General features: G+C 42.1%; 2 protein-coding genes across 3 annotated transcripts in view; one reads left to right on the plus strand and one right to left on the minus strand.

The window, feature by feature from the left end:
• efr3a (EFR3 homolog A (S. cerevisiae)) overlaps positions 1-15,122 on the plus strand; it is a 578,128-nt gene that overhangs the window by 121,340 nt on the left and 441,666 nt on the right. The gene's annotated exons all lie outside the window — the stretch shown is intronic.
• The window catches only part of adcy8 (adenylate cyclase 8 (brain)), a 149,037-nt gene that overhangs the window by 50,493 nt on the left and 83,422 nt on the right, over positions 1-15,122 (minus strand). The gene's annotated exons all lie outside the window — the stretch shown is intronic.

Consider the following 15,122-nt stretch of genomic DNA (forward strand, 5'->3'; position numbering starts at 1 on the left):
CTGCCCACAGTTCAGTTTGTCAGGTGTATGCAGCATTTCTGACAGGTTTTATGACGGCGTTGGTCAGTCAGTCTGCTTTGTGTCACATTTTGCTGCAATAAAAATGATTGAAGTTGATGAACAGACTGAAAACTTGATCTTGTGAGGTAAAACTGATGTTGACAAAGTTTTCCTTTGGGGAAATAATTTGCAGTTGGAAAAAAGGTAATAAATCGCAATATATCAAAATATATTTATCGCAATAACTCAATAATATCATATTGTGTCGTATTGTATGTAATTAGATTTTCTATTTCTGAGTTTTATCAGGTGCACCTCTGAAATATATTTTCCGTTTGGTTATTATTTGCTCCACAGACGGAGCAGCAGAACATCAGGCTCAGTAAATGTGAAACTTAACATTAACCTTCATGGGTGTTTTCTGTAACATCAAAACACCCATGTGCTTCACTGATGTGCTGTATCCTGGTCAATAAATTCTAGTCTTAGTCAAGGTGAGCTCCTGTCTGTCCTCAGGGGAACGTCACACTTGCTCAACAGAAAAACTTGAGATAAAAGTGATAGAGGTCCTACGTGACAATCAGGGTCATTTTCTCCGAGCCATTGACATTTACTCTCCACCATTAACTGTGAGTTAAAGCAGCCACGTGGCTACTCCGGACAAATTACCCTTTGGAGTGTCAGAGAGCCCTGTAGAGCCGGCAGCCATTAAAGTCATTACGAGAGAAATGTGTGATGATGGAGATGTGTGTGAGGAGTTCAATATGTCTCTCGCCAGCACCGACCAATCTAATATGTCACCTCGTCTCGCTTAATACAACACTTTAACAAATGAAATCCATCATGCTGAGATCATTAAAAGTTCATTGTCAGTCTACTAACTACTGGATTTTTTTTTTTTTTTTTTTTACCTGTCAAGGCCACTGACTGTCACTGACCGTCATTACGTGCAGATTTAAATCTAATCAGAGCTACCCGATTATAAAGTACTGCAATTTATAGCTTTAACAGTCAATGCCTCACAAATCACAAGACACTGCAGCATTTATCAACGTCAACGGAAAGATTCTCACATGCTGAGAGACACGGAAAGTTAAATGAGTCAAATTGCTAAATCCATCCAGCAATTCAAATTATTTGTTTAGACTTTTTTTCAATATTTTTTATGCTACCCAAACAGATAAGCAACAGAAAAAGCTACTGAGGAAATACAGTAACGTAAAGTAGCATGACCTGCACCTCGAGTTCCTCAAAATGCAGTTGGACATGAAACTTTCCTATGTTCCTGTCTGAAGAAACTGGAGCAACACTACGTGGTGATGACTTTTAGATATACTCAGTTTTGGTTCATTTTGCTTTTGATAGCCTGATATTAACCAACCAGCGATGTGAAATTCAAGAGGCCTTAACTTTTCATCCAGTGTTCCCCTAACTCAGTGAATTTTAGCACAGAGATTCAAAGTGCTATCCATTTAGAGTTGTTTTAAAGGGGAACTAATGTTTTTTTTCCAACCTGGGCCCTATTTTCTGATCTACTTTTGTCTAAATGAGTGATAGGATGTTCAATATTTGACATTCTCCAGTATGAAGCTAGGGCTGACCTGCCTGCAGCCCGTGAGCGTACGCTATATTAAATAATAGGGCACTCAGACAGCGTCAAACAACGTCAAAATACGTCCACTAAAAGTGCATTTTTTTCACACAGATAGGCTCAGATTGTTAGTATAATTATCTGACAACATAACGGAAAGGAGAAATGAACGTCTGTGTTTACCTTTAGCTGGATTCAGACATGTTCCTCTGCCTGTTGCTGCTCCCTCTCTCTCCTCGTCCGCTCTTCAGTTTTAATGAGCTCTGCATCTGTGTACTCCGTGTTCAAATAAATACGGGCGCTCATCAAATTCAAATGGCTCATCCAGATCCAGTTGGTCAAAATCGGGTAAAAATTCAGCCATGACTACTCCAAACAGAGTAACTCCTCACGTTTGTAAGGTCACTCCAGCGGTAACTTCCTGCAACAACTCAAATCTCGCGAGACGTGAGATTTCAGAGCCAGACTTTCACTCTCTGAGTGAGTGCTTTGACTTGCCGCAACAAACATGTCCGAATTTTTACTCGATTTTGACCAACTGGATCTGGATGAGCCATTTGAATTTGATGACTGCCCGTATTTATTTGAACACGGACGTACACGGACGCAGAGCTCATTGAAACTGAAGAGCGGACGAGGAGAGAGAGGGAGCAGCAACAGGCAGAGGAACATGTCTGAATCCAGCTAAAGGTAAACACAGACGTTCATTTCTCCTTTCCGTTATGTTGTCAGATAATTATACTAACAATCCGAGCCTATCTGTGTGAAAAAAATGCACTTTTAGTGGACGTATTTTGACGTTGTTTGAAGCTGTCTGAGTGCCCTATTATTTAATATAGCACGTGCTCACGGGCTGCAGGCAGGTCAGCCCTAGCTTCATACTGGAGAAATGTCACATATTGAACATCCTATCACTCATTTAGACAAAAATAGATCAGAAAATAGGGCCCAGGTTGGAAAAAACATTAGTTCCCCTTTAATGAATTGGGTTGTAAATGTCTTGCTAGTGGAAACATACTGCCCAGTGACTAAATACTTTGGACTTTCCCAATCATCTTGTGTCTGCCTGGATATTGAGTAACAGCTGAATGCAAATTGTCCTTTTTTTCCAACACACAGTGGAGATAGGAGAGAAAGAGCTGAACTGAAGTTGAACTTGAACTCAACGAAACCTCTGTTGCATATAAATGAAAATGTGTGGCCTGTGTGTCAAAACATTAACATATCTGGAACAGCCACAGAAAACACACAAGCTTCATTTAAATGAAGACAATCGGACAGCATTTTGTGGAATCAGATGAGTTCCATTGTGCTCCAGGGCCATGTCGACCCTATTATCAGTTCCTTTTAGGTTGATCTCTGCTCACTTCTGTGTCATTGTGTGTGAGAGGAGCATGCTACATGGAGCTGTTTGACTGGAGATCTGGGCTCTTCAAATTCGGCTCAGGTTTGGCCACATATTAATGTCAACACTGTGGGTTTGGGTCAGGATCAAGCCTAAAATATAAATGTTGCTGCTCATGTTCCACTCATTATAATGTATTCCTACAATCTATCAGTCAGGTGGTAGTCTTACAGAGCCAGACCTATCTGCACAGCACTGTGTCAGTGCTTGAGACCATTCTGCTACAGGGGGATAAAAAACCCTGGCTTGTTTTTGTTTCTCTGAACCAATCACAGTCATCATGGGCGGAGCTAAGCCCAGGATGCAGTGGGAGTGCCCTTGTAAAATAGTGTGGGGAACACACACACACACACACACACACACACACACACACAATGATAGGGCTAACTGTTAGCATCACATGTCTAACGATACCTCAGGGTCAACGGTATCGGTGGGAGTTTGTTGGGACCGTCGGCTCATGCTAACCGGCAAGACTCCTCTCCAGCAGGAGAATGGCTTACAGCAGCAACAGAAGGTTTGCTGTTCTGGCAGGGAGTTGGGACCGCCTGAGATCACACCCCCGGCTCCTAAAAAATCGTATTAAGGTATCAATTGACTGGAAATATTTTGATAGATGTTGCAAATCAACTCTGACTGACCATGTTAGAAAACAGATCGACATTGGGCATGGAGTTCTGTGAGATGGAGTCTGAAAGGTGCGTTCACAAGTCGTTTTATTTGTTGTGGATTTTTACAACAATTCACTGAAGGAAAAAAGCAGGCATGCCTTGTTGCACGATCCAAATCTTCATCAAAACGTGCTGAGGCACTGAGGTTGTTAGCTCAGAGGTTTCCTGTACAAAGGGGATTTTGAAAACAGGCCTGTTGCGATATGCGATGGGTCGGTTAATTGCACGGTAAATTAAAAGGGAGATGGTAACTTTTCCGGCCGCGATTAATTGCCATATTCATGCGTGTTTGTTTTGCTCGTCTCTCTCCACCAAAGAGACTGGACGACAAGAGCGTTCACTGCCGTGCATCGTCTGGCAGCCAGATGAGTTGGTTCATTAGCGTAATGAACGGAGGGAAAGCTCTTGTCATTGAGTGTCTTTGTCTCTGTGGGGGAGGCGGGGCTATGGGCTACACACACAGTGCGATCTTTGTGAGGTGGAGAAAAAAAACAGTTGAGCGCAAGAGAAAGACATGGAACTTGTTCCTAAACAAAATGCCACGGCCCCTGTGTGGGAGTGTTTTGGATTTAAACCAAATGACAGAGGGGAGCCCAGTAATTTGGACGAGCCGGTGTGCCGGGTTTGTTCTAAAACCATCTCAACAAAAAGAGCGAATACGACCAACTTAACGGCACACCTGAGAGTGAGAGACTCACAGTCTATTTTTTGTATTTATTTATTTATTTCAATATTTTTATGTGTTATTTTGGATATTTCAATTTTCTTTTTTTGCATTTGTAAATATTCTTGTTAAATACATGTTTATTTCTCTTTTAAAGGGTTTACTTGCATCAATATGCCTTTATTATCATTATATAAGTTTAAAAAATGTTTAAAATTACAACAATAATAAAAATGGTCTTAAAAGCACAATATTACGCAATATTATCGCTTATCGCAATAATTTCTGAAACAATTAATCACCCAGCAGAATTTGTTATCGTGACAGGCCTATTTGAAAACGGTAACACACAGATAGTGGAGGGGAGGGAGAATGCCGGCCAATAGCAGGTAGCCACAGTCTGCAGCCGGAGAGTCAGATTTGTAACATTGGGAAGACTTGTTTATTTGCAGACTTGCTTACTGTCATCATTTTTCAAACAAGTCCTTCAACTCATTCGACCGGTACGTCTTCACTATGTTTCTTTTCCTAAACCTAACTTCCGTAACTTTGCTTTAATTATAAAACTTTACCTTGAGGGTGTTACATCATCAGTGGGGTGCTAATTAATAGGAGTTTATATGAACTATTGCATGAGGATACGCTGATTGGTTACTTAGTAGACTTTGAGTAATGTAGAGAAAGACAGGAAGAAAAAAGAGGTTTGATGTTTAAATATTTGTTTTGGGCTACAGCCTGGAGAAGCTAGCTTAGCTTAGCATAAAGACTGAAAGCTGGAGGAAATGGTTAGCCTGGCTCTGTCCAAAAAAAAAAGGAAACAGATCTGCCTTCCAGCAGATATCATACATACAAAAACTAAACTGACAAACAATACATCATTACGTGCCGCAAGATTTCGTGATCTAGTGTCATCACCATGAGGTTGCCAGGCAAGCACTGGAGACAAGTTGGGCTTGAACTGGACTGAGTTGGGATCAGGTTAACAAAATCCTTCATATTTATTTGCTTCTAATTCCATTTTTCATTAACTGTATCACTATAGCTGGTGTACTCTCTACTCCATATATGCAGCACAGACAACCCCCTGATGTGAGGTTCATCAAAAGACACTTTGGGAAAAGTAGGTAGGAAACCACAGACTGGAAGCTGGATATAAAATAACTGCTGAAATGCTTTGAACATCACAGACTGATAATTTATCATCAGTACGTGAGACTGGATATTTTTTAGTTCCTTCTCAGTTCAGAGAAGCAACAAACATGAAAACATTAACTTGGTGAAGCTTTGAAGAAAATCTTTTGGATCTTCAGAACACTTACATCCCCAAAGAGTTCCATCGGAAGTACTTTAAAAGTTAAAAAAAACAAAAAAAACAAACATATTTTCCACACTGTAGCCAATGTCAGATATAAATCTAATCTAGAGATTTGATCAAACTTCAAGATTCTTTCATTTAGCAAAGTATTCAAACCCAAGATGATACACCATACAGATATGCTGCACTAGTTCCCTTTCCCTATTTGATCCTGCACGTTTTGTACAAGACCCTGTTTTGGGGCACAGTACGGTGGATCACAGCTCTGTATCTATGGACCATTTATAACCTCATCCATCCACTCTCCACCCAAGACAGGAGGGATCAGAGGGGACGGTTACCAGTGTTATGAGCCATGATTGTTTTTGGCGTGTACGTCTCTGAAGAGGCACACAGCCTAAAGGGCACATGCTTCCATCTCTGACATTTCTTTGTGATTTGGGTGTGATGTTGCCCGGAGCAGAGGCTGGCTGTATGGGGGCAGCAGTATGGGGTTACATGTATGATATGTATTAATAACAGAACATATTTGCCTTGTGGAAATGCCAACATATGATGCTGGGAAAAGGGCAAGTGGAAGTGGAGGTGGGGGGCGATGGTGAGATCAGAGCATGTGAGCGCATACAGTAATATCAGAGGATTTTAATGTGCTGGATGTCTCACATGTGTGGTAGTGTGACAGATTAACTTTGAGCCAGAAAGTATAATTCAGTGCAACATGACTTGTTTGGAAGCGGTGCTCTTCAAAGGATTGCAAGCAGGCTGTTTCGTAACCCACGAACACACTGCGAGGTAAATGAAGGATCTGGACCAACACTGGAGTAACAAGTGAAATGTCTTGTCAGGTACTGGATGGAGGTTCATCCCTTGACTTTTCATGAAGCACCAGCTACATGTCAACATTTTCACTAGAACTAATGACAGAGTTATTTTTTCTCACGATAGTGTGCTAACTACACAGGTCAGACTATGATCACCGCTGTGGTGGAAGAACACCTTATTTGTTACTGCACCGTGTACACGTACAGACTCATTCTAGTCTTCTTCTATGTTCCTTTTCAGTAGTGTACCAAACATCTGTAATTCTAAACCACTAGTCCATACCCATTGAGTGCACAGTTGCCCACGTACAGTTTCACATGGTGTGTGTTTGGGATACAGGTCATAGGAAATTGCAGATTAAATAGTCAACTGAAGCCATTACGAAGAGCAATGTATTCAGACAGAGTGTTTGTGAATTTGATAGTACGATTGCACAGCAATCAGTCACATTTTAGCCATTTTGAAGCATTTTTCTGTTGTTATAGCGCCACCCAGTTGCCAATTAGAGTTAAATTTCTCCAGTCACCTTGAGGCGTCCTGTTCTACATATCTACCAAGTTTAGTAAAAATCCATATGGTGGTTAGGCCTAGATAAGAAATGAGCTCTCTAGCGCCCCCATTTTGTTTGATGGGCTCAATAATGGAGGGGTCCCCTCAGATTATGTGTGGTCATATGCCTACAAAGTTGCGTGGTGATGGGTGAAACCCTTGAGATGTTATACACCTTTATGTGATGAGCCACGCCCTCCGCAATATTCATTGCCTTATAGAAGCTCAGTTTTAGGAAGTTTTCCAACTTTTGCCAAGAGGGAACTTTAGATATTGCTCCCTAGATTATGTTCACCCAGTTTCATGCAGATCGCTCAAACTTCCTAGGAAGAGATCCATCTGAAGTGTTTTTCAAAAAATTCAAAATGGCGGAAAATCTATATAAGCGGAAGTTATGGCTTCTTGAGGCAAATGTGTTCCTCATGAGGAGAGGCATCTCTGTGCAAAGTTTCATGTCTCTACGACATACGGGGCATGAGATATGCCCATTCAAAGTTTGACATTTCAATGGGTTGCTATAGCGCCCCCCTTTGGCCAATTGATGTAATATTGCTTCACTGGCATCCTCCCATGACCCTCTACCACTGTGCCAAATTTCACATGGATTGACCAAGTCAGTGAGGAGAAAAACATCATTATATAGTAAGATAGAACAAAATGTGGAATCACAATAGAAGAACTGTATGTGTTATCAAAAAATGTTAACAGCTACCACATCAAATGTCCAACATGATCTCATTCCTACACGCCATATTTTACCACCCGGGCAGAGGCCCTGGGCGTTACTAAAATGACGTCAGGCAGCTTTTTGTGTTGTATTTTGATGCAGAAGTGGTCTGTGGTGAGAAGGGCTGGCACTTAAGGCAACAAAACTACTTGGTTATGGTTAGGAAAGGTCTCATGTCTGTGCACTCAAGCCCCATGTCAAAACAGGCAAGTCCTGAGTCAAGTCTCAAGTCCTAAACAAGTCATAAGTGCGGTCTTTACCAATAAGAAATTATTCATTCATTTATTCATTTTCAAGTTGTTGAAATCCAGCGCTTGGGCAGTGACTTCCAGCATCGGACACTGACGAAAAAGTCGTCCTTTAAAGGGACAGTGCACCCAAAAATGAAAATTCAGCCATTATCTATCCTGAAGCCCCGACATAAAAAAATTGTTTGGAAAAATGTCATTTGAACTCTGTTCTTAGCCTCACTGCAGCCTGTAGCTCTTGTCGGGGCTTCAGGACACTTGGATCACTATGGACGAGCAGTATGGAGATATTTTGTGGTTCTTGTGTTCTTGGAAGTTTTAATCTGGGTCGCCGTCAGCCATTAGGTGGAGTTGTGCTGCTACCCACTTCTCCCTTGGATCTCTGCAAGTGATGTGAGGACTCTAAAACTTCACCAGAGCCTCCCTCGGCATATGGTGAGTAGATAATGGCTGAATTTACATTTTTGGGTGCACTATCCCAATAACGTCAGCATGATACGCGGCCGGTCGGCATTATAGTTTAACGGCGATAAAGCCAAACTCTGTTCTCTTTCCCTAAACCCAACCACGTGCGTTTGTTGTTGAAATGTCAATTTGCAGTGTTGTATCAACATAGTGCATTTATTGTGAAAAAGACTGTGTGCAAATTTGACATTTCCTGTGAAAACGGAAGTGTATTTTGAAAGAACACAATGCATGTAACAGGCTAGCGTCCCAAAAGGTCAACAACCAACATAGCCAGGGTACCTTGCATGTCTTATGTGGATGTGGAAAGTCCATGACCAAATGTCGATATGTGACGAGGTCAGATTGAGAATGTGTTGTCATTCTCTGTGGCTGCTTATCCTGTTAAAGGGATGCACTCTGGAAAGGTCGCTAGACTATCAGAGGGCTGACACATAGAAACAGACAACCACCAGTCACCAGTTAACCTGCATGTCTTTGGACTGTGGGAGGAAGCTGGAGCACCTGGAGGAAACCCACGCTGACACGGGGAGAACATGCAAACTCCACACAGAAGGGCTAATTTTAGATTATTGAATTCAGTGCTTTTAGAGGCTTCTGAAGGTTCTGTGGGAACCACGTCTTTAATGAGAGCAGGCAAATGGAGTCAGAGTGAAAAGGGTGGAGCTGCCATGTGCCTCAGACGGCGGAGCCACCTTTCATTATTTTAAACATTTAACAGATTTTCTTCAGCAGACATGAAAGCAAACGTCTCTAAAACCGGCAGCAGCACGGACCCAAACTTGAAACCAAATGTGAAAACCAACCCATTCCTTTTTGGCCTGGATTTCACAGCGTAGACACACTGAGTAACTTGGTCTTCTGAGGGAACGCATAGCCTCCTTTGAGGTGAAAGCACTGTGACAGTGCTGTGCATCATGGGAGCCAGCAGGCACACAACGAAGCATGAAAGAGGTAAAGACAGAGCCACTCAGCCGGTACAGAGAGCCTACACAGAGCTGGGAGTCTCATTTCAGGGCTCATCTTCCAGGACTCACAGGTCCTCCAAACCCAGCGTCTCTTCCATCTGCTGGGTTTGATAATAGCAATCACTCATGGACGGGTGACAGTTCCCGTAAACGCAGTGACGGACAGGATATGATGTCATCTATTCACTGGTTATCAGTGTGCTTCACAATAAGATAATGGTTTGCCACAGATAACAAATACGGTCTTTATGGCAGTTATCAGCAGAGAGCTTTTACTGTTTCATCACTGTTTCTGTTGCTTTTCCTACGATGACATGTTCAACTGCTGCAGTGAACAAGGTCTCTTCCCACTGTGCCAAGTTTAAAGAATTTCTTGCATAAATTAAACTAAACCCTGTCTGTGTTGCCTCGTACCAACGTCAGCCATGCCAAGAAATGTTGCTTAGTTTGTGTGTTTTTTGGGGTGACTGGATGTGATTAAACTGTGTCACTGTGACAACATATTGGATCTAAAGCCAACAAAAGAGGTGTCTTGACTGGCCCTGCGCAGTTCTGAGCTGACTTTTGTCGGACATCCTACATCTATTTATTCCTGTCACTCACTTTGAAAACGTCATAATGGACGAGGAATGGCTGATTCATAAATTTGAAATGAGGAATTATCTATGGTACGTTCTTATTTCACTACAAAAAATAAAATAAGGTGGCAGCTGGCTGGAGGGAGATCACCAGGGAGCTAAAGGTTTCTAGTAAATGACCAGTGCTAATAACTAGCAAGGCTACTTGCTGTTGACTATATTGTATGTCGTTTCCAGTAAATATCACAATGTAAAATATGTTTAAAAAGTACAAACCTAACAAGACTGCAAGTATTCATCCATCTGTAATGTGGTTACATCTACATTCAAGCACACAGCTGAAAAATAGCCTATGTGGATTGTTTACATGAAATAACAGAGGTGCATATTTAACAGATTCAGAGTGGACAGAGCTCTCATGTGATGGAACGTGATAGCTGGACGCTTGTTTGCTGTCGGAACACGGTGTTGTTTTGCTCCATTCAGGTGAAGCTGCTAAATCAAGCGATCAAGCTTGATATGAAACCGAACTGAGCTCCACCTTATGTCGCTGCTAAAAACAAGTTTGTGTGTGTCTCCTTAAAACTAGCCATAAACAACTTAGGTCGCATTTCCACCAAACACTTTCAGTATGGTACCTTTGGAACCAAAAGTAACCCTTCAGACATGGTACGGACGCAAGGTCCGTTTAGCGTTTCGACCACAAAGAGTACTCATTCACATGGGCGGAGTTGTTGTCACTCACTGCTCCGTTTATCGTCCACAGAACAAGGCTGCACGCCCACATTTTCAGAACAAAGCATGGGATATTTAAAAATAGCAGCTTTGTGCATTTAGTCCTTCTCAGGCAAGCTCAGGGGTTTAGTGTTGCTGGAGCCCACAGGAACAACACTCTATGACACTTCTTTTTCTCAAAGTGAGGATCAGAAAATTTGCAGTTCGCATAATCCAGTCAACATTATTATGTATTTTTAAACACTTAAAGATCCACTCATTACTAAAAGTGTGTGTCATCCAAGACAGACAAGACAAACTAATGGAAAGGTCAAAGTTGTCACAGTGAAATTTAAGGTGTGCTGATGGATTCACGTCATCAACTCATGCATTGAGTAACATTACAAGTTAACGTTCCACCTTCAAAGTTGCCGGCAGTCGGCCCAGTGAATGAAGTTATTTTTTCTCAGACTCCAGCTGCTGTGAGAGGCAGCAAAACATCCTTTCATTCTATAGTTACACTTTACTAATAAAACTCTCCACAGTCTCCTGCTGCCTGTCTGTGGGCCCTCGGCCGATGTATCAGTAAGCTTTTACTTTTAATTTCTTGATGCATGGATGTCACTCACAGTTACAGACCACACTGTAGTTTTTTAGACTCTACAGCAGTGACACAACAGTGTAAGCTTTCACACAATCCTGCATAATTGAACAAAAATAAAATACACACTCCCCTGTCTCACTCACTCCTCTCCCTCTGACACACACACACCTATTATTCTACCTTGTCCTCAATCCACTGATGCTGAAAACTGAATCAGACTATCAGGAAGGGAGGACAGGGAACCACCGGAGAGGGAGAAGTTCAGCTCCGAGCAGAGCCAAGCGACAACATAAAAGACACTTCAGAACTCCTCCGAGAAGCCTTTGATATGCAAAGAGGCCATCTTTGAAATGACTGTCCTGACAGGCTTTTATTGTGCCAGAGACAAAGAAGTGGCACTTTTCAGAAAAAAATAAATAAAAAAACATTCCTCTGAATCCAACCGCACGGCTACATCAAATGCTACCAGCTCCTGACAGGCCCGCAGCGGCGGGGGAGCTGCACATCTCCTCATATACACAAGAGGTAACGTAGAGTTCACTGTTCGCTCATGGCTGCTGGAGATGAAACAAAAAAACGATGGCTCTGCACAATCGTCACAAGCTGAGAGAGAAGAGAAATGTCACATTGTATACAAGGGCTTGAAAATATGCTGTCTCATCTTACATTGTGAATAGCAGTATATGTGTGTCTAATTATGCTTTATGATTAACTGATACTGATACTGAGTGTCAGTGAAACACACATCAGCTCCAAATCTCTGTATATACAAGGATGTCCTCAGTCCTGCTTCTGTGCATCATATCTAAATTAACATCTCCAGTATCTCCACCCACGAACGACCTGCCAACACACCCAAAATGAAGCCAATTGATCTCCTCCAGTGAAGGTTTAGAAATGTTCCTGATGAGACGTGGCGAAGTTAAGCAGCCTGGAGGAGAAGCAGCAGGTTGTAGAAAGTCACCCGTTGGTTCTGGAGGAGGAACACTGAGTCCCAGCCAGGAGACTTTTTTTATGGCGCTAGGTGTCTGCCAGCAGGGCAGGACGCAACAGCTCGTCCCCTCAAACCAGTCTGGGGATGCAAATATGGCCTGAGTGTTCAGCTTTATCCCGCTCCCCCCTAGGTGATGACATATCTGTGAGTGGAAGCGTGGGCGACAGTAGATGCCTCCGTTAACGAGTCTGCGAATGACTTGTGGCTATGTCGGACCGACAGTTTGTCTGGAATGAATTCCAGGAAAGTGAATAAATAAAGCTGACCCCGAGCCTGATCTGTGTCATGTAGAACTGCACGTCCTAAACATTAGCAGCTTTGCTTCATGTCTGGGTTCACATCCATCTATGAGTTGAGTAAAACAACGTGTTGATACAGAAATATTCTAGATCACAAAAAAGACAAAGCAAGTCATACCATACAGACAAATGTTGCTGTGCACTGCACAGAGTTTACCACAGAATTAGAATCTACATGTGGTGGTAGCTGAAAACTGTGACCCCTCTCTGAATTTTGAGGTTTTTGCGGGTCCGTGAACGAAGCACAGGCGGAACTCCTTATGAATGCTTTTTTTCCTCTGCATAAGTTTTTGGGATTTGACTTGCACCAGAGCTGATCAGATCAGATCAATGGATGAGAGGAGCAGCTGCTGCAGAGACAGAAACTTTTACACCCAGTGCAAAGAATGGCTACGTTTCACTTTGACTGCGCCTGCTGTTCTGCTACTCCGTCTGTGACCAAAGTACACTCAGCATTCAGAGACTGCAGTGCAATGAATAATCCTCACGAACAGTCCAGCCCTGAAAATAAAAGATCAATATGTGGCAGCAGATGTTATCGTGGAGGGCCTCTACAAATAAAAGAATGGTTGGGAAATACTACTGTATAACATCAGAAAGATCTGGTCCTATCTGTCTGAGTATGTCTATCAACTCCTTCTACATGCTGTAACACCTGTCTGGTGGCGCTGCAAGCTTGCACGATAAAACCTCTGCAAATGGGCCAAAATGCTGCAGCACTCCTGGTTTTCAACCCACCAAAAACACCACGGTAATAAACGTCCAAATCAGTACTGGAATGTGCCATCTTTCTATACCACTACCCCAAAAAAACTCATAAATTAGGAAACAGTAAACCAACATAATTTATGATGCATCAACATTAATTATAAGTCATTCTAAGACAAGAATATTTAAACCTAGAAATAGGCATTGTTTTGTGACTACGACACTTTGACCACCCGTGAAAGGCTTGCAGACATGCTAGCATGTTATTTTAGGTGCAATGACCAGAGTCCTGCACCGGGTAGGATACTCGCAGGTACGCTGGGCACAGGTAAAAATAAACTACACGTGGGTGGGCAGTGGATTTTGAACAAAAAAAATATATTTGTTTTTCTGAATAAAACAAATGAAAATAATGTACAGAGTAATATTTTGACATCTAAATCACTATTATTAGGCTGCAATTATTTTGAAAGTCAGTGACTCAAGTTGAACCTTTGACCCCGTTGTCACATTCGTCACCAACGTAAAGGACTCCAGCAGCCATTTAACTTTGCAGCCTGAGGATGAGGTGGCAGCCTACACTGAGTTCAAGACACCCAAGGAGGATCCTTTGGAGGTTTTAAGGTGGTGGAAGGAGCATGCTAAAATGTTTCCTAACATGGCAGCGATTGAATGTTTTCGCCATCCAAGCATCGAGCACAGCCAGTGAAAGAGAAGGCTCCTCTGCTGGATTTGTAATTCAAGAGCGAAGAACTGAGTTTAATGTGAGTGACTGTAGGCTGTGTGTGTTCAACCATGGGTGTGGGTAGGGTTGTGGGACTTTTAGTAACGGTTGTGGCTTTGACTTGGACACAATGATGGGTAATGTGTCAATGCTAGTACTGAGCTTTATGGGTAAGGGTGGATACAGGTTTTCAAAAATGGGCCAATGCAGGACTTTGGCACTGACTGAAAACTGGTTTTCAAAAAGTTCTTTCGCCTTGTGGTGAAGATGGGCACGGACACAAAATTAGAGCTGAAATTCTGAGTTGATCGATTCTTTATTTGTTCCTCTCAAATGTGAGGATTTACTGCTTTTCCCTAAATTCAATTAAATATATTTAGATTTTGGGCTGTTGGTTGAACAAAACAAAAGAAGCTATTCAGATATTTTCTTAATTAGAAATGGTTTGGGAAGATTAAGTCTCCACTTTGCAGTTTATTTTTCACAGCCACATTCTTCTCTTCACACTGGATGCTGTTGTATAACAACACTAAATCAGAAAAAGTCCGCAGGCTGGACTTTTTTATCACCAAATATTTCAGAGAATGGGTTCAAAATTTGCTGCTGACGTTATGGGAGGTAAAATTAATGTGCCTCTCGCTCCCTCCCTCCATGAAAAACAAAACAAAACAAAAAAACTAAACACTGCTTTCTCCAAAAATCAACTGTCAGAGACAAAAGACCCCAAATGTCAACATGATGCTTCAGGGGCTGATTTATTTTCACAGGCAGGATGAGAACACAGACAAATGAAGAAGGGATGAGGAGGATGTTTAGATGTGCCACACAATCAGAAGCTTGTCATCCTCACAAACAGGCAGGCTGACACACAGTGATGCGTTACCACGGTAACACAGCTAGCTGTCCACTCATTCCAAGGAAAACAAAAAAAGACAAAACAAAGAGGCAACTGAGAAGATCCCATGCACTGCAAAAATGTCCATCTTAAGAAACCACTTTGTCTGCAGTGAGGTTTGAAGCCGACACAGAATCTATCTGCAGGTGCAGATTATTATACTTGTTTCAAATGGTGGAAG

Source organism: Epinephelus fuscoguttatus, linkage group LG15 (genome assembly GCF_011397635.1).
Source record: "Epinephelus fuscoguttatus linkage group LG15, E.fuscoguttatus.final_Chr_v1".
NCBI lineage: Eukaryota > Metazoa > Chordata > Actinopteri > Perciformes > Serranidae > Epinephelus > Epinephelus fuscoguttatus.